Below are 20,950 nucleotides of genomic sequence, written 5' to 3' on the forward strand. Positions count from 1 at the left end.
CGATGGACACTAAAAAGTTCAATAACATAATTTTTCATAGGATTTTCTTGAACTCCTTACAACTGTTTGATGACAATTGAATAAGTTGTAGCAAATTCATATTCGGTTTGACTTCACACAAAGCGTGTTTGCTATGTCAAAAACTCAAGGAAGTTTGCCACTACTCTCTTTTCTTTCCACACCAACCATTCTTTTGGCTTCATGATAATCTCAATACCATTGTTTTCTTTCAATTTTCATTTTCTTTTGACGACACGGTCCTCTAAAACAACATCATTTTTAAGAGGCCCCACTTGGGCATCCAACACTTTATTGTCATCCTTACTAGGTTTCGGGTTAAGTTTGCTTGTGTTAGGTCATCATTCTGAGCATATTTAAGTTTTTGACCTCTAGTTACTACCCTAACATTGTTTCTGATTGGCAAAATTTCAACTAGACTTACCCCACTTAACATTTCCTCAAGTGTGGCTTTATCCCTTAAATGCAACATTTGCTTAGGGCCCTCTCCTTTGGCATTCTTGTTATTCGCACAATGATTCACATGTCCAGGTTGCTGACTACCTTGCTAGAGAGAACTAACCCTACTCCAACATGTAGTGGCTAAGCAACGAGACTTTCTACATATATTGCCTTTGAAATTAAGATAATTATGAGGGAAATGCTGCCCATCACACCACTTACATCTGAAATGTGATGGACCCCCATCATTGGGCTTTCTGTACCCATCAGATTTTGTTGATGCTTTAAGAAATTAACATGTACGATGATCTAGCGTGTAACATGTCCCCCCTTCCTACTTGCAAGATATGTCTTAGTAGCCCATCGGGAAGAGAGTCCAGAAAGCGCTGCTCGGCACTCCCACGGAATGCCATGGGGTTTGCGATCTAGGTCTTCCTGAGTCTACCACGAAGCGGAAGCATTCCAGCCGTTCCCACTTAGGACCGACCTGAATCATAGTTTTCCTAACAGTCAAGTTCCTAGAAAGTAACTAGCGTCGAGCCTCAGAAGAACTACTTGTGCAGAAACGTCAGGGTCGAAGCTGATTTATACTGCATTGTAAAATATTACACGACGCAGCGAACATAATCTGAGAAAGAGATAGAGAGTACACAACAGATAAGAGGAGAATCAGTTAATTCTTTAACTCCAAACAACTGATACAAAGATGGCTCTGTCCACCCGTGCGCTTCCACTGTGTGAAGTTTAGATGGCGATCTAGACAGAAGATAGGTGAAGAGCTTAAGGCTAGCTGGAACAACAACTCTGACTGGGTGAAATATGAGTGAGAGATGGCTGCGAAGGGGTTTAGCTTTTATAGCCCGCGAAGGTCGTTAGGTCGGCCTGCTAACTGACCTACCATATGAGCCTCCACTAGTCGGCCAGGGAATATTCCCTTTACCATCAGGCCGGGGGCGCTGCCCCCGGACCCCTGCCAGGGAGGCCGCTGGCCCCCCTGGGACCCCCCAGCCAGGGGCCACTTCTGCAGCCCTCCGACCCCACAATAGGAGCCCCTTTTAATTCCCTTACACCACAACTCAATGCAATGCGCCTCGAGTTGCTACCAGCTTAACCACTCTGTCTAACCCAAAGATTAGACCCACAACAGTCACCTTTTTGCCATCCGGTCACATAGACCTCATCTGATATACAAGTCAGGACTCAACCAATGTCCGGGCTCACATTTGGCTTCTCCTCATAATGGGGGCCTTACAACTTTGAGCACCATGGATCATTGGTAGCACCTAATGAGGGTGGGGCATTGATCATATCTAACATGTACTTGGTTCAAGGAGAATGGGAAATGAGAGGGATGCAAAACTCCACCTCTCTGCCTGTAAGGCATAGTCCCATTCTGTTCCCCTAAAACAGTATAAATCGGGACTCTAGCTCTCTAGATTCTAGGTCATTGTTTACCTTGCTATCAATTCCTTTGAGAAAAGTTCCCGGCCAACTAGGACCACCCTTCCATAGGATGGACCCATGGTCACATCCATTGCACTTTCACGTAACTTAAGCAGCACTGACATAGAAAAACAATGTCAAGCAAGTTCCTTTTCAACATTTCATCTTATTTATCAGCCTTTGGAATACATCATATAATCCAGCCCGCAGGCTAATCCATAATCCACTCTAAGGCAATTCCATAATTTGCCTGAAGGCTATTCCATAATCCACCCGAAGGCAATTCAAGCAATCCTCAGGGATCGCTATTCCAAGTTTCCACCCGTTGACTAGTATGCGGGCCTCGAGATCCAATCTCGAGTCACGTCGGTCTCTTGTGCAAGGTCCGAAAGCAAGGGATTTACAGCTAGAGCCCCCTGGCACCCAAGCATCCTCTTGCTCCAAGAAGCACCCACGGAGAGACCTCTTGCGGCGGGTTCAGTCCACGTACCCCGCGCGGCTAACAACCCCCTTGGATAGGGTTAGGCAGACAGTCGGGGGTAACTGATGCTGCCTCTCCCCTCAGGCCTTCAACCTGAAGCATTAATTATTTTTTCGGCATTAGTTCCTTGATCAAAGAAGTACAAACAGTGCTCCTAAGTATACAATCACATTCATTCCAGTGGTCATTTGTACGGCCAATTGCCAAGGTGTAAACCCTTCTTTCCGAATACATCCAACATTCGATCTGGGATCAATCGCGACTTGGCAAGATCCCCAAGGGTTTCGTAAGCTAAGCTGCTTGTTTACCCTTTATCCTTGGGTTAGGGTTTATACCCTGTTAACCCAAAAAACCTTAGGTTTCCTTATATTAAGATCAATAAATCATGGACCACCCTGTTGTCCTCACTTGATTGGTCAATTGCTCGCTAGGAAATTCATAAGTTTCCTAACTTGGCAAATCAGCCCAAGGAAGGGTCATGTAACAGGATGACTACTCATCCTCTTGCAAATTAGACTTGTACTTAGAACTTGCCAAACTTGTTCTAAGGAGTAGCAATACCATTTTGTGATTTAGACACAAAACCATTTGACATTGCAACTTGTTGCACGAGACAAGTGTCGCGCCTAACTTGTGGGATTATTTCTCCCATCACATGGTATTCCTTTGTCGAGAATACCTTAGGTTAAGATGTAGGGTTTGTGAGTCCTCTTGACCCAATCCAACCCTAACACTACTAGGACAACAACGTTTGGCCCTAGGGTTTCTAACTTCAAACGGAAGTCTTTGGCCAATTGATCCTTAGGGTGAGGACCCTAGATTATTCTTGCATGGGTGTTTAGCTAACCCTAACATTCCGTGAATGTGGGTAGGATCTTTGGGATCGAAAGTCTTGACTCAGCATCCCAAGTGTGATACTAGGCAAAATTTTAACATAACTTAACCCTACCTAGCACTTGAGGCGATCGTCATGTGCAATCTAATCGCACCTTTATGATTTTCATGTGAGCAACTCAACTATATGCGAATTACTTAGTTGATTTAACTAACCCACGATTAGAGATGATCATCCTTTTTAAAGATTCAAATCGTCCTTCTAATTAGCAAGTACTTTTCCCTAAAAGATGCAAGGAACTGCAAGATGTATGCGATGTCTCATTTCATGCAAACTTGCGATTTCAAGACTATAAACCTTTTCCTTCAATGCAACTATAAGATTTACAATGATCATTTCTTTCCCTCGCCCTAAACTATAATGATGCAACAGAATCAAAGCTTTAATATTTTCAATGAAGATGCATTCAAACTTTGATAGAAGGACTCCATGCATGAGCAAATACCATGAGTCCAACATTAAATTAATCCTTCCTTTAGCACTTAACCTGACCTAAAATGCAACCATCTTCGCATGCAATGTGCAAAGTTCATAATTCTGTTCCATGCATTGCGACGATTTGGACATCATTCAATGGGCATCTAAGATTATCCTCTATACGAACCATGACCATGAATTTACTTCATAAGTGCATCATGCGACATAAGCTCTCTCCTTCTTAGCACGATATCATCTTCTAAGTTATGCATTATACGTTCAAGAAGATTGCAACTACCCTTGTCCACGGGAGTGTGAGCAATTTCAAATATTCGACATGCTCTAAACTTTTAAAAACGAATGAATAAATACATTTATAACTTCCCTACGAAAATTAAATATGCTTAAATGGATTCTTTTCATGCGGGTTTATTAATGGAACCTGGGCGTTAGGACTCGAGGCGTTGTCCACACGTGGGCTCGGGTTAGAAGCTCCCGCGCGTGTGCCTCGTGTCTTTTGCTTAGGAGCCATCGATGACGTAGTAATTTTGTTTCAGTAACTCTCCCTTGGGTTACTTTCGTGTAACAAATCCTCTCTGCTTGGGATCTTCTCTTTTGCACAGGACACGGCCCTTGCAGATACGGTTTTAGGAAACCGAAGATGGTGTGGATGAATAAGGCTTATGGAAGCCTTGTTTAGAAGCTTCTAATTAGAAGATTCTAAGCTTTTGCTACTAGAATGACGTGGAGAGAGAGTGTGTTGATGGAGAGGATGATGGAGAGGACGATGATGATGATGACAAGGATGGTGATGATGATGATGATGGGGGCAAAGGTGGCGGCCTGGCGGTAGCGGACTGGTGACTACTTCCATAGGGTGGCGGCGAGCAGCAGGGCATCTTCAGATGGCAGCAACAACACGCCCTCTCTCTCTTCCCTTCTCCCCTCAAGCTTGGGGAGGGGGTGTTCTTATAGATCAAAAGGGGAGGGGTAGCCACCAAGTGTCGAGCTGTATGCCACCTCCCCATGCCCTCCACCACTCCACGCAACTCATACTCCCTCTCCCCACCATGCAATGGCTGAAGGGGAGAGGGTTAATAATAAAAGAATTTGCAAAAATTTAACAATTTTCCTCTTTTTTTCCTCCCCTTAGATAGGTGTTCCCGTGTGGGCTACATGTTTTTAGCCTCAGCCTCTTTTGCACAACGCGGGCTGGAGTTTATTGACACGCGCGGGGTAAGTACTTAGCCAAGGGTCTTTTGTCGAGGGGATATTATTTTAAACTACTTTTTGCATGGGGTATGCAGGGTCCAAAGCCGATTAATATTTCATTGTGGAAATATTACATTCTCTCCCCCTTAGAGGAATCAACATGTCCTCATCTTGAGAAGAACTAGGGGTATTGTTGGTTGAGAGTATTTTCATCCATCCAAGTGGCATCCTCCTCGGGATAATCTTTCCACTGGACGAGGTATTCTCTCAAGGTCCTGGATATCAAATGCCTCTCCCTAACATCTAAGATCCTGTCAGGCTGTAGCTCAAGGACTCCTTGGCTAGGCATTACAATTGGTTGATTGTCAAGCACGTGACTAGGGTTAGGCACATACTTTTTCAGAAGGCTGATATGGAATACATTATGAACTTTTAGGTTTTCGGGGAGTTGAAGTTTGTAAGCATTAGGCCCTAGGAACTTGATAATCTTGTAGGGTCCATAATACCTTGGACTTAGCTTTTTGCATTCGCCTAAGGATAGGGAACTCTTCTTTGGACGTACGCGAATGAAGACCATGTCACCTTCAACGAAGGATCTATCTTGCCTTTTCAGGTCCGCGTCAGCCTTCTATATGTCCTTGGCGGCTTGGATGTCTTGTCTTATTGACTTGATTTGGTCATCCATGTCTTCCAGCATCTGCTTTGAAGCTTCAACCCTCAAGGTTGGATCCAAAAAGCTGAAAGGGATACGACAGTCGTGCCCATACAATGCTTGAAAAGGGTTCATTTGAATGCTTTGTTGGTAAGAAGCATTGTAGGCAAACTCAACCAATGGAAAATATTGAATTCACTTTTTAGGTTCGCGACAATAGTGTGCCCTAAGCATATCTTCAACGACTTGGTTGACTTGCTCTGTTTGACTATCGGTTTGGGGATGATAAGATGTACTGAAACAGAGTTGAGTCCCAATGGCCTCGAAGATAGCCCTCCAGAAGTGTGATGTGAAGAGAGAGTCATGATCACTAATGATTATTCTGGGTAACCCATGTAGTTTGAAAATCTCCTTGATGAATAACCTCGCGATGTCCGAGGCTTTATAGTTTGTCTTAACAGGGATAAGATGTGCAACCTTGGTGAGCATATCCACCACAAGCATAATGGAGTTGTATCCTCCCTGAACTTGGGGCATGCCAACAACCAAGTCCATACTAATGAATTCCCATTTCATTTGGGGAATGTCAAGTGGTTGCAATTTCCCCGGCATTTTGACATGTTCGGCCTTAATGCGTTGACAAGACAAACATTCAGTGACATATTTGAGAATGTCACCTTTGAGCCTCTCCCAACAATAGCTCTTTTTGACCGCATTAAGGGTCTTGGCATAGCCAAGATGTCCTGAGAAAGGGGAGTCATGAGCTTCCCAAAGTATCTTCTGCTTGAGTGATTGGCTTGCCGGTGTACATAATCTCGTCCTATAGTAGACAAGTCCATTATTGATAGAGAATTCTCGATACTTTGTTTGTAGCTTCGGGTCTTGATCCTTGATGGGGATCTCCCTTAGCAATTTCTGATAGGTTGGGTCATGGCATGCCTCTTCTTTAGCTAGCTCAAGAATTGGGTTGTTTGGCATGGATACCTTTGTGGCTAGAGATCTGGCCGTTGATGGATCATGCAAAATCAGAGAATTCAGAAATGCCTTGCGACTGAGTACATCGGCAACTACATTCTCCTTTCCAGGCCGGTATTTGATCTCAAAATCATGGTAAAAATCCATTTAAGACTTTTATGATCCGTCACTAGGGTAAACTTGTTACCTAGCAAGTAGTGTCTCCAAAGCTTGAGAGCATGGATGACAGCTAACAGCTCCAGATCGTGGGTAGCATAGTTCCTTTCATGGCTCTTCAGTTTCCTTGAAGAGTATGCTACAGGATGACCTTCTTGCATAAGCACACATCCTAAGCCAAGTGTGCTAGCATCAGTTATTACTTCAAATATCTTACTAAGATCCGAAAGTTTCAAGATGGGTGGTGATACCAAGCTTTGCTTTAGTTTGTTACAGCTAGATTGTTTAGAAGGTGACCATACAATTGATACTTGCTTCTTTAGTAGACCAGTCATCAGAGGCGCTGCAATCAAAGCATAGTTTTTGATAAAGATCCTGTACCATCCTGTCAATCCAAGAAAACTACGTATTTCTTTGACAGTTGTTGGTGTTGGCCACTCCAGAACGTGTTTGGCCTTGGCCAGGTCTACCGAAATTCCTTCCGCTGATACAATGAATCCTAGATATTCAATCTGTCGCTTGAAAAATGCACAGTTCTTCTTCTTGGAATAAAGCTTGTGTGCTCTCATTATTTCAAGAACAATGCGAAGCTGGGGTTCATGATCTTCTTCTTATTTGGAGTAGACTAGGGTATCATCAAAGAAGATGAGTACGAAGTCATCAAGATAGGGCCTAAAGATATCTTGCATAAACCTGTTGAAGGTAGCAGGTGCATTTGTCAGCCCGAATGACATGACCAGGAATTCAAAGTGTCCATACCTTGTGCTGAATGCTGTCTTTGGGATATCCTCTTCCTTGATCCTTATCTGATAATAACAAGACTTGAGATCAATCTTGGAGAAGATCTTCGCACCTTGAAGACAGTCAAGAAGTTCATCAATTCTTGGGATGGGGTACTTGTTCTTAATGGTTGATTGATTCAACCCTTTGTAGTCAATGCATAGCTGAAGCATCCCATCTTTCTTTTTCTGGAACAACATTGGAGCTCCCTATGGTGAATTGCTAGGATGGATGTAGCCTTGGTCTAACAGTTGCTTGAGTTGCTCCTTCAGCTCAATCGCTTTCGAGATGGACATCCTATATGGCCTCTTTGCGATTGGTGCAGCTCTTGGCGCTAGCTTGATTTCGTGATCGACTTCCCTTTGAGGAGGAAGTTCTGTCAGCTCTTCAGGAAATACATCTACGTACTACTTTAGCCATGAAGGTTCTTCCCTAGATTCCTGATTCTGATCTAGCTTATTTAGCTTAATCAAGTAGACAGGTAGCCCCTTTCTAACTCCTTTTATTATCCAAGATGCTTTGGCCAGTTGAATTTTTGGCTTCCCAGCCTCTCCTTGAGTTGTGACCAATTCCCTTTCAGAATGTGGAAAGGAGACTTGGCCCTTTCCATAGTGAATGTGGGCATCATTGGATATTAGCCAATCCATACAGAGCAAACACTCGTGGAGACCTAGGTTCATAATCCTAAATCTGACCGAAGTCGAATTTCCACCCAGTAGGAATTTCACCTTAGCAGTTTGCTTGGTACAAGTGACCTCACGACCATTTGCTAATTCCACAAGTAAGGTAGGTGCATCTATTGTGGCTATTCCTAATCTTTTTGCACAAACTGGTGAGATGAAGTAATGTTTATTGCCACAATCAGTCAAGGTTTTGAATCTTTTACCTTGGTACAATCGGAAGGGGTTTGGATCAATGAGAATTGGCGATTCTGGCCTTTCTTGTGAAGAGCGGCATGAACTGTTGCCCTCTCAAAGTCAACTTCCGTGGTTGGGTCTCCATCATCACCAAGCTCCTTGTTGGCAACACCGACGATTTTCCCTCTGGCCATGACGGCAGCTCCTTGGCCACGGATAGTTCCTTGGGATGGCCCTTGACATTGTCCTCCACTAAGCTTGGGACACTGGCTTTTAAAGTGACCAGGCTTGTTGCAATGGAAGCAATGGAGATTGCGGCCATTACCTTGTGCAGGAACGAAGTTGTTAGCAGCGTTCGCCCTAGCTTTCTTCCTTTGTTCCTGATTTTGGCCTTGCGCTCTTTTGACATGAGACCTATACACTCCCTTGTTTTGATCCTTGTAAGACCAAGTCTTGTTATTTCTTGGCTTGATGTGCACCTCTTGTATTATCGGTGCAGCTCGAATGAGCATGTCTTGAAGGTCTGTTGGGCGCATTGATTCTAGGCGGGTGTTTATGGGTGGGTTTAATCTAGTACAAAACTTCGACACATGTTGTGTCATATCCATTTGTGGTGCGTACTTTAAGAGAGAGATGAATTTTGAATAGTAAGCATCAAGGGATAGACCAAGCTGCTTCAGTTCATAGAACTCGTTCATCTTCTGCGTGCAGTAGGCAGGTGGTAAATATCTCCCTTGCACAGCTGTTTTAGGCTTCTCCCAAGTAACTGACCCTTCTGAGATCCCTTGGTCTTTGCACCATTTTTTCCACCAAAGCCTTGCTTCGCTGGTAAGCTTCAGTTTGGAGAGCGTAGCTTGGTTTGGAGAGCATAGCTTGGTTAGCGGGTGCAGTACCTGCTACTTCGAAATAATCCTCCATGGATTTGATCCAGATTTCAACGTCAGTTTGGACGGACCTTTCCTTACCATCGGATTCAGGTGGTTTGATCTGCTTGAGAAGGAAGTTCTTCTCTTGGATTACATCTGTACTTGGTGTAGGGGTCGGACTAGGAATCTGCACTTGAGGTTGTGCCTGGACAATACAATTCTTTACATTAAAAACTTGCTAAGCATTTCTCACATTACATTAACATGCCCAATTAAGCTTTTAGCCAAGTGATCTAATCACTTAACTCCTTTACCGATACTTACAGCCAAGAAAGTCTATTTCATTCATATGGGCATAGCCCTTTCGAGTAAAATTATTTTTGGGAAGGTAGAACAAGCTGATACATTGATTTGGGGAGAATAAGATTGTGTTACATTCAGCTACAGGAACTGAGTAATAATATGGATTGGGCTCATGGATTTTCAAGAATCGATAGGTCATAGGAAGGTTGGGATATCCTTCCCTTTGATACCCGTTTTTCTCATAACGTCCCAACACCTTGATTCTGTCGACAGGGATTATTCGAGTCACTTCCTCGTACACATACTTGTTTTGCTTGAACTTTCGACTGCCGACATGTAGGGTTGCATTTGCGTGAGCTTCCACAAAGATGAACAGCTTCACGATCTTTAAGTCCTCCATCCACTTGATTCTCTTCAAGTTGGTCCAAAGATATGCAAGTCGGTGGGTAGCTATGTAATAAATTCCTAAGTCACACGTCCATCTCTGTTCCACGTACAGGGGTAAAGGATTGTAGACCCGGTCTAGGATATTAATCATATCTAGCCTCCGTCGATAATCCGAGGCATGCATCGCGGTCATAAACATAACCTGGAACACCAAGAATTTGTTCCATGCTTCGCGACTCTACAGGCCAGCATCGATAAGTAAATAAGGAAATGTTCTTTAACAGCAACATTTTCTCTACTTTCCCTCATTAAGTTTCCTTGTAAATATTAGATCTCATTAGTTCACTCTGATACCAACTGTAACGTGTCCCCCCTTCCTACTTGCAGGACACGTCTTAGCAGCCCATCGTGAAGAGAGTCTAGAAAGCGCCGCCCGAGAATGTAATATTTCTGCAATGAAATATTAATCGGCCCTAGACCATGCACACCCCATGCAAAAATCAGTTTAAAATAATCTCCTCGTGACAAAAGACCCTTGGCTAAGTGCTTACCCCGTGCACATCAATAAACTCCAGCTCATGTTGTGCAAAAGAGGCCGAGGCTAAAAACCCGTAGCCCACACAGAAACACCTCTCTAAGGGGAGGAAAAAAAGGGGAAAATGGTTAAAATTTCACAAGTTTTTTATTATTAACCCTCTCCCCTTCAGCTGTTGCATGGCAGGGAGAGGGAGTATGAGTTGTGTGGAGTGGTGGAGGGCATGGGGAGGTGGCATGCAGCCCGACACTTGGTGGCTACCCTCCCCCCCTTTTTTATCTATAAGAATGCCCCCTCCCCAAGCTTGAGGGGAGGAGGGAAGAGAGAGAGGACGTGTTTCTACTACTGCTTGAAGACGTCGTACTGCCTGCCCGCTGCCCTGTGGAAGCCGTCGCCAGCCCGCTACTGCCATGCCGCCGCCTCTGCCCCCATCATCATCATCATCACCATCCTCGTCATCATCGTCATCATCCTCTCCATCATCCTCTCCATCAACATTCTCTCTCTCCACGTCATTCTGGTAGCAGAAGCTTAGAAGCTTCTAAACAAGGCTTCCATAAGCCTTATTCATCCACACCATCTCGGGTTTCCTAAAACCGTATCTGCAAGGGCCGTGTCCTACACAGAAGAGAAGATCCTGGATAGAGAGGATTTGTTACGCGAAAGTAACCCAAGGGAGAGTTGCTGAAACAAAATTACTACGTCATCGATGGCTCCTAAGCAAAAGACGCGAGGCGCACATGCGGGAGCTTCCAACTCGAGCCCACGTGTGGACAATGCCCCGAGTCCTAATGCCCAGGTTCCATTAATAAACCCGCATGAAAAGAATGCATTTAAGCATGTTTAATTTTTGTAGGGAAGTTATAAATGCATTTATTCATTCGTTTTTAAAAGTTTAATGCATGTTGAATATTTGAAATTACTCGCACTCCTGTGGACAAGGGCAGTTGCAATCTTCTTGAACGTATAATGCATAACTTAGAAGATGATATCATGCTAAGAAGGATAGAGCTTATGTCGCATGATGCATTTATGAAGTAAATTCATGGTCGTGGTTCATATAGATGATAATCTTAGATGCCCATTGAATGATGTCCAAATCGTTGCAATGCATGGAAAGGAATTACGAACTTTGCAAATTGCATGCGAAGATGGTTGCATTGTAGGTCGGGTTAAGTAAGCAAGCAAGGATTAATTTAATGCTGGACTCATGGTATTCGCTCATGTATGGAGTCCTTCTATCACAGTTTGAACGCATCTTCATTGAAAATATTAAAGCTTTGATTCCGTTGCATCATTATAGTTTAGGGCAAGGGAAAGAAATGATCATTGTAAATCTTATAGTTGCATTGAAGGAAAAGGTTTATAGTCTTGAAATCGCAAGTTTGCATGAAATGATACTTCGCATACTTCTTGCAGTTCCTTGCATCTTTTAGGGAAAAATACTTGCTAATTAGAAGGAAGATTTGCATCTTTAAAAATGATGATCATCTCTAATCGTGGATTAGTTAAATCAACTAAGTAATTCACATATAGTTGAGTTGCTCACATGAAAATCATAAAGGTGTGATTAGATTGCACATGATGATCAACTCAAGTGCTAGGTAGGGTTACGTTACGTTAAAATTCTGCCTAGTATCGCACTTGGGATGTTGAATCAAGACTTTCGATCCCAAAGATCCTACCCACACTCCAAGGGGGTTGTTAGCCGCACCGGGTACATGGAGTGAACCCGTCGCGAGAGGTCTCTTTGTGGGTGCTACTTGGAGCAAGAGGATGCTTGGGTGCCAAGGAGGCTTTGGCAATAAATCCCTTGCTTTCGGACCGTGCACAAGAGATTGACATGACTCAAGATTGAATCTCAAGGCCCGCATACTAGTCAACGGGCGAAAACTTGGAATAACGATCCCTGAGGATTGCTGGAGTTGCCTTCGGGCGGATTATGGATTAGCTTGCGGGCTGGATTATATGATGTATTCCAAAGATTGATAAATAAGATCAAACATTGAAAAGGAACTTGCTTGACATTATTTTTCTATGTTAGTGCTTAAGTTACGTGAAAGTGCGGTGGATGTGACTATGGGTCCGTCTTACGGAAGGGTGGTCCCAGTTGGCCGGGAATTTTTCTCAAAGGAATTGACCGCAAGGTAAACGATGACCTAAAATCTAGAGAGCTAGAGTCCCGATTTATACTGTTTTAGGGGAACGGAATGGGACTATGCCTTACGGGCAGAGAGGTCGAGCTTCGCATCCCTCTCGTTTCCCATTCTCCTTGAACCAAGTGTAGTATAAATCCACTTCAACCCTGATGTTTCACTGTAATGTGCCCCCCCTTCCTACTTGCAGGACACGTCTTAGCAGCCCATTAGGAAGAGAGTCTAGAAAGTGCTACCCGTCACTCCCACAGAATGTCACGGGGTTTGCGATCTAGGTCTTCCCCAGTGTGCCAAGAAGCGGAAGCATTCCGGCCGTTCCCACTTAAGATTGACTAGAATAATAGTTTTCCTAATGGTCAAGTTCTTAGAGAGTAACTAACGTCGAGCCCCATACGAACTACTTGTGCAGAAACGTAAAGTTGAAGTGGATTTATACTGCACTTGGTTCAAGGAGAATGGGAAACGAGAGGGATGAGAAGCTCGATCTCTCTACACTTAAGGCATAGTCCCACTCCGTTCCCCTAAAACAGTATAATTCGGGACTCTAGCTCTCTAGATTCTAGGTCATCATTTACCTTGCTGTCAATTCCTTTGAGAAAAGTTCCTGGCCAACCGGGACCACCCTTCCATAGGACGGACCCATGGTCACATCCACTACACTTTCCTCGGGTTGCTTTAGTTATCTAATTACCTACCACATTTAGTTTGACGAGCAAAAACAACTTCCTTAATTAACCAATTAATCACCCGTTCCTTCACGTAACTTAAGCACTGACATAGAAAAACAATGTCAAGCAAGTTTCTTTTCAACATTTGATCTTATTTATCAGTCTTTGGAATACATCATATAATCTAGCCCGCAGGCTAATCCATAATCCACTCGAAGGCAATTCCATAATCTAGCAGAAGGCTATTCCATAATCCACTCGAAGGCTATTCCATAATCCGCCTGAAGGCAATTCAAGCAACCCTCAGGGATCGCTATTCCAAGTTTTCGCCCGTTGACTAGTATGCGGGCCTCAAGATCCAATCTCGAGTCACGTCAGTCTCTTGTGCACAGTCCAAAAGCAAGGGATTTACAGCCAGAGCCCCCTCGCACCCAAGTGTCCTCCTGCTCCAAGTAGCATCCACGGAGAGACCTCTTGCGGTGGGTTCGGTCCACGTACCTGGCGCGGCTAACAACCCCCTCGCATAGGGTCAGGCAGACAGTCGGGGGTGATTGATGCTGCCTCTCCCTTTAGGCCTTCAACCTAAATCATTAATTATTTTTCCGATATTAGTTCCTTGATCAAAGAAGTACAAACAGTGCTCCTAAGTATACAATCACATTCGTTCCAGTGGTCCTTTGTATGGCCAACTGCCAAGGTGTAAACCCTTCTTTCTGAATACATCTAGCATTCGATCCGGGATCAATCATGACTTGGCAAGATCCCCTAGGTTTTTGTAAGCTAAGCTACTTGTTTACCCTTTATCCTTCGGTTAGGGTTTTTACCCTGTTAACCCAAAATACCTTAGGTTTCCTTATATTAAGATCAATAAATCATGGACCACCCCGTTGTCCTCACTTGATTGGTCAATTGCTCGCTAGGCAATTCATAATTTCCCTAACTTGGCAAATCAGCCCAAGGAAGGGTGATGTAGTATGATGACTATTCATCCTCTTGCAAATTAGACTTGTACTTAGAACTCACCAAACTTGTTCTAAGGAGTGGCAATACCATTTTGTGATTAAGACACAAAACCATGCGACGTTGCAACTTGTTGCATGAGACAAGTGTCATGCCTAACTTGTGGGATTATTTCTCCCATCACACGGTATTCCTTGGTCAAGAATACCTTAGGTCAAGATGTAGGGTTTGCAAGTCCTCTTGACCCAATCTAACCCTACTAGGTCGACAACGTTTGGCCCTAGGGTTTTTTCTAAATTCAAACAGAAGTCTAGTATTTAGCTAATTGATCCTTAGGGTGAGGACCCTAGATCGTTTTTGCATGGGCGTTTAGCTAACCCTAACATTCCGTGAATGGGGGTAGGATCTTTGGGATCGAAAGTCTTGACTCAGCATCCCAAGTGCGATACTAGGCAAAATTTTAACGTAACGTAACCCTACCTAGCACTTGAGGTGATCGTCATGTGCAATCTAATCGCACCTTTATGATTTTCATGTGAGCAACTCAACTATATACGAATTATTTAGTTGATTTAACTAACCCACGATTAGAGACGATCATTCCTTTTAAAGATGCAAATCTTCCTTTTAATTAGCAAGTACTTTTCCCTAAAAGATGCAAGGAACTGCAAGATGTATGTGATGTATCATTTCCTTCAAACTTGCGATTTCAAGATTATAAACCTTTTCCTTCAATGCAACTATAAGATTTACAATGATCATTTCTTTCCCTCGCCCTAAAATAAAATGATACAATGGAATCAAAGCTTTAATATTTTCAATGAAGATGCAATCAAACTTTGATAGAAGGACTCCATGCATGAGCGAATACCATGAGTCCAACATTAAATTCATCCTTCCTTCAGCACTTAACCCATCTTCGCATGCAATTTGCAAAGTTCATAATTCCTTTCCATGCATTGCAACGATTTGAACATCATTCAATGGGCATCTAAGATTATCCTCTATATGAACCATGACCATGAATTTACTTCATAAGTGCATCATGCGACATAAGCTCTATCCTTCTTAGCACGATATCATCTTCTAAGTTATGCATTATACGTTCAAGAAGATTGCAACTACCCTTGTCCACGGGAGTGCGAGCAATTTCAAATATTCGACATGCTCTAAACTTTTAAAATGAATGAATAAATGCATTTATAACTTCCCTACGAAATTAAACATGATTAAATGCATTCTTTTTATGTGGGTTTATTAATGGAGCTTGGGTGTTAGGACTCGAGGCGTTGTCCACACGTGAGCTCGGGTTGGAAGCTCCCACGTGTGCGCCTCACATCTTTTGCTTAGGAGCCATCGATGACGTAGTAATTTTGTTTTGCAACTCTCCCTTGGGTTACTTTCGCGTAACAAATCCTCTCTGCCTGGGATCTTCTCTATTGCACTAGACACGGCCCTTGCAGTTACGGTTTTAGGAAACTGGAGATGGTGTGGATGAATAAGGCTTATGGAAGCCTTGTTTAGAAGCTTATAAGCTTCTGCTACCAAAAAGATGTGAAGAGAGAGAGTGTTGATGGAGAGGACAATGACAATGATGACGAGGATGGTGATGATGATGATGATGGGGGCAGAGGTGGCGGCTTGGCGGTAGCGGGCTGGCGACGGCTTCCACAGGGCGGCGGTGGGCAGCATGGCGTCTTTAGGCGGCAGCAGCAACACGTCCTCTCTCTCTTCCCTCCTCCCCTCAAGCTTGGGGAGGGGGTGTTCTTATAGATCAAAAGGGGGGAAAGCCACCAAGTGTCGGGCTGCATGCCACCTCCCCATGCCCTCCACCACTCCACACAACTCATACTCCCTCTTCTCGCCATGCAACGACTGAAGGGGAGATGTTTAATAATAAAAAAAATTGCAAAAATTTAACCATTTTTCCCTTTTTTTCCTCCCCTTAGAGAGGTGTTCCCGTGTGGGCTACGGGTTTTTAGCCTCGGCCTCTTTTGCACAACGCGGGCTGGAGTTTATTGACGCGCGCGGGGTAAGCACTTAACCAAGGGTATTTTGTCACGGGGAGATTATTTTAAACTAATTTTTGCACGGGGTGTGCAGGGTCTAGGGCCGATTAATATTTCATTGCGAAAATATTACACTAGTAATATTTCTTAGTGATCATATATGTATAATGTTTCATCATATCTCTTACCTCCTCTACAATATTTGATGTAAAGATCTCATAACCAGTGGCTTCAAGAGCTACTCTCTCACTAGGTTACACAACTTGAAAGGGACTGGCTACCTGTACTAACCCTTGGTTTTCAAAAGGAGCTCTTTGGCTCATAGTTGGCTTAATGACATTTGAAGGAGCTGGCAATAAAGGCACATTTTGCATCATGCTTCCTCTACCATTCTGGTTGATCATAGAAGTACTGATCGCACCTTGATCTCCACTAACCAATCCCAAATTATTTCTAGGACTAAGGCTTGAATTTAAATTTTCCCTCAATGCATAGGCCTCTTGTAAGTAGGACTCTACTTCCTCTGCTTGGGTTATAGTGGTATCTATATCCACTAGAGGAACATTACTAAACTACAATTGGATATTAAAGTCCAATCCATGCAAGATGTATTGAAATTGGGCAATAGGTGAAATAGGAATAGAGGCTTGCAAGTGCAAAAGACCTCTTTCATCTTCTTGGCATATGATCTGGCATTTTCTTGAAGCTCTTGACGTGTCATATTTAGCACACATAGCCAATACTAACCACCTCTTTCAAGGGAAAACTCCCCTCAAAAGGCTACAAAGATTAGATCAATCATAGCACACATAGCCAATACTAACCACCTCTTTCAAGGGAAAAATCCCATCAAAAGGCTACAAATAATAGATCAATCATAGTTATTTATGGTACCTACTTCTAAGGGGTGATACCACATTGTAACCCTCCCTTTTAGGGTCAGATTAAAGAACATCATTAGATGTCCCTCATCCTAAATACAATAGTTAAATATGAGTTTCTAGAACTTAGTTATGTGAAGCTCCATATCCTCCTCCACTAATCCATTAAAAATGGGTAAAGACTACCTTAAAGCTGGCAAATCTATTGTTCTTTTAGGAATGGCAATAGGTTGCACCATAATGACAAATAAATTTGTTGCAAGAGTTTGTGATGATGCAACTACAACTCTATTTGAAGTGGGGTGACTTATTGGGAGAAGGGGAGCACTAGAGCTTCCTCCTCCTAACGAATTGTTTGTGCTTTCTAGGGTCACTAAGACCACGCCCTTGTAGGGGTATTGAGCTACTAAGTTGAGGAGAATACTCCTAATTATTTAAATCCACCGTCTAGCCCTTTCAGCTATTTCTTATTTTTGGATCTCAGCTTGACAATGTTAATCAGAAAATAATGGGTTAATCTCGGTGCTCTTTGGCATAAACTAATTAACTAGTCCCTAATCAACCAAGATTCGAAAACCACCACTTATTAGTGGCTCCCAGCAAACACACCACCTATCCAAACCAAAAATGGGTCCGATACTAGCTCTAGACCTTTAGCTGTGGGTCTCCTAACCTCACCAAAACAATCCCACGGCCTTGCAGCCAAGAGCATATACACACTATGACCTGATTTAACCAAAGAATGCATTTGTATATACTATTTCTAAAGGATAGTCCAATGTATTTTTGTTTCTAACTCCAAGCAATTGGAGTTCCCAAACATAACGGTGTTGCACCTCGTATAACGTACACAGGGAACACCCCCCAGTTGATTACTATGGCCCCACTACGGCTCTCCTACACCCCAGGATGCACCTTTCAACGTAAAGCACATATGAGATATAGTCCTCTCTTTTAATATTCATTCTAGGAGATAATTTAGTCCTTACCAAATCAGGCCCCAAAGGAAAATGATCATTTAAACCTACAGCTTAGGGAACCTCACACTCAATGTGAATCGAATATTTGCAAACAAGTGTTATGCATTCAAGAGATGATTCTCATGATACCACATATAAAATATGGATGCAAAGTGAATTCCATAAAGTGCACAAAAAAGTAAACTTATAGACCAAATAGCATGGATCGTGCACAAAAAATTCTTTTAATGACTTCAATCTAACGCAATGCATCATTGCTAAGGCAACATCAAAATAATTCATGATACTTTCCTTCTTTAAAAACTAAGGCTAAACCATATGCCCTAGCCCCACTATACATTCACAAACACATTCATACTTTTTTGTAATTTTTCCGTGTGTAAGTTTTTTTATTTTCTTACTTTTTTCACAATTTATTTTATTATTATTATTATTGGATTTTCTAATTTTTAGACATATAGAGCTTACATGCACCAAGATATAGCATTACATTCCATATGACCCCATATGAACACCAAAAGAACCATGAAAATGCATAAAACCCTCAATCTCCCCAAAATCCTACAATTCTCGCAAGTTTTCTCAGTTTCCACTTTACTTATACAAACTATGAAAACTGATTGAGAGTTCTAATTTTCCAAACACTAGAAATCATATTCAATCATTTGAAACCATTTTCCAAATTATGCACAAAAAATTCATCACAAAACAGTAAAATTAAGCACTTACGAGATTAATTTAATACGAATCCGCACGTATTTCATAATTGAAAAGTCATTGATGCTCTTTCATGGCCGCTGACGCATCCTCAACCTTCAATCTACACTCCATAACACTTCAACATCATCACACATCCAAAATCTATCGCTTCAACCCACCCCCCTCTCACATAGATTGAGCTATGGGAACAAGGTACAGAGAGGAGAGAGAATGTTAAGATCGTGTGGTGGGGGGACTTGCTTGAGCTGCTATGCCAAACACACATTGTATACACAAGAGGAAGCTTGCTCAAGCACACGAAGAGAGATGGTGGCCAAAACTTTTTCTTGCTGATTTCTTCTTCTTCTTCCATGCACTATCCAATGTATACAAAGATAGATAAGATACAACATAAAGAAAAGCGGCCTACAGTCAAACAGTGAATAACAGACTACACTAATCGATTGGCGCTATATCTTTACCAGTTGTAGGTAGGTGTAAAGAATTAAATATAATAAGTGATAAGTCAATGGCCATGGAGTATCATAATGACCACCAATATGCTAAGTGTAGAGGAGCGGACCCATCTAGCTAGGCGGTCCATCATCAATGTCTGCACGTGTTGATGGGACCTAAAACAGGCCGGCACTGGCTCATGCACTAGCCAGACCTCTATCATGTGCTCAACACAAACTCCTCTCTTTTATGATTCACGTATTTCCAGGAGATATACCACGCTTCCACACTTTCTTTCCCCTAGACCCAATGCTTAGCCTACAGCTTGGACAACCTCACTCACTCAACGTTGGTCTCACGATCCTCTAGAAAGCAAGTGCCATGCATCCAAGAGATATTGTCTGATACTTTTTAAATTTCTTTATGATTTATGCAAATTGTGAATGTCCATGTGCTCAAACAATTAAGAAAATCAGCATTGGTGCACATGTGGGAAACATTTCTTTCAATGATTTTGACTATTGCTCGTATGCGGCGTTGCATGAACCTAGCACCGAGAAACCCTCGTGCTACTAGGTCCTTAACTTTTTATTATCGACCAACCTAAATGGTATGCATAAAAACCAGCAAGCTTTTCATCATTTCATTCAGCATTTAAACACTTTTCATACACTCTACCCCCTCACCCGTTTAGGTTGTGCATTATTGACCGGTTTAGGGTTCATTTTTCACATTTTTATTGTATAAAAAGCCATAAAAACTCACTAAAACATAAAGGTAGGGCTGAAATGAGGCTAAACCTCATAATTCAGACCCCCCATACATCCACAAACATGAATCTTATTTTTCATTAATTTTCGGCACTCAAAATCTATTTTTCTCCCATTTTTCCTATTTTTCTTGTATTTTTTGCAATATTAAATAACTAAAAATACAAAATGAGTTGTGGGATGTGGCCTTTAGGTTCATTTGCAGCAAAAACACAAATTTAGTTGGTGTGTCTTATTATATTTTCCATTTATATATCAAAAACACCCAATTTTTCCATATTTTGTGTATTTTACGGGTTTTACACTATTAATTTCATCCACAACACTTATGATTTTCTGATTTTCTGAGCATAAACTGATCAAACTCATAGCAAACAACAACATAATGCAAAATCATCCCATGGGAACAAGTATTCATGAAGCAAATTGCATAAAACATCAATTTTCTTTGTAAAAATGAAATTACCGTTCTTTGCGGGTTGCAGGTTTTTATTTTCCATATCTGGGAACTGATTTCCAGCGGCCATTAATGCTCATGACAGTCCACAATCAGCAATCTTCATTCCTCTTGAACCACGGAGCAATCCGGTCTTCATTGGACAAGCATCCATCATCCATTCTTCTTCTTCTTCTTCACCACATGAATTTGCCTTTAGGGGAGAGAGAGGGAGGAGAGAGAAAGATTGAAATCAGAATTTTTTAAAGAGACCGCCATTGGAGGAGTGAAGCACGGTGATAGAGTCAGCATCCAGGAGGGATTCAAGCCCCATAGTCGATTGGGGGGGTTATTCATAGCCAGCCATCACCCTCTCCATACCATGAAGCACAAATTTCGGGTGCCATCTTCCTCCATGTTTTTTCATCCCTCATTCTCTCTCCACGTTTTTTGCTTCATAAAGTGCATAAAATTTTAGAGGGGGGTCCAAACTCAAAAGGCATGCTCAATTTTGGTC

The sequence above is a fragment of the Lygodium microphyllum genome, chromosome 5 (genome assembly GCF_053477565.2).
Source record: "Lygodium microphyllum isolate KBCC chromosome 5, Lygodium_microphyllum_v1.1.10, whole genome shotgun sequence".
Classification (NCBI taxonomy): domain Eukaryota; kingdom Viridiplantae; phylum Streptophyta; class Polypodiopsida; order Schizaeales; family Lygodiaceae; genus Lygodium; species Lygodium microphyllum.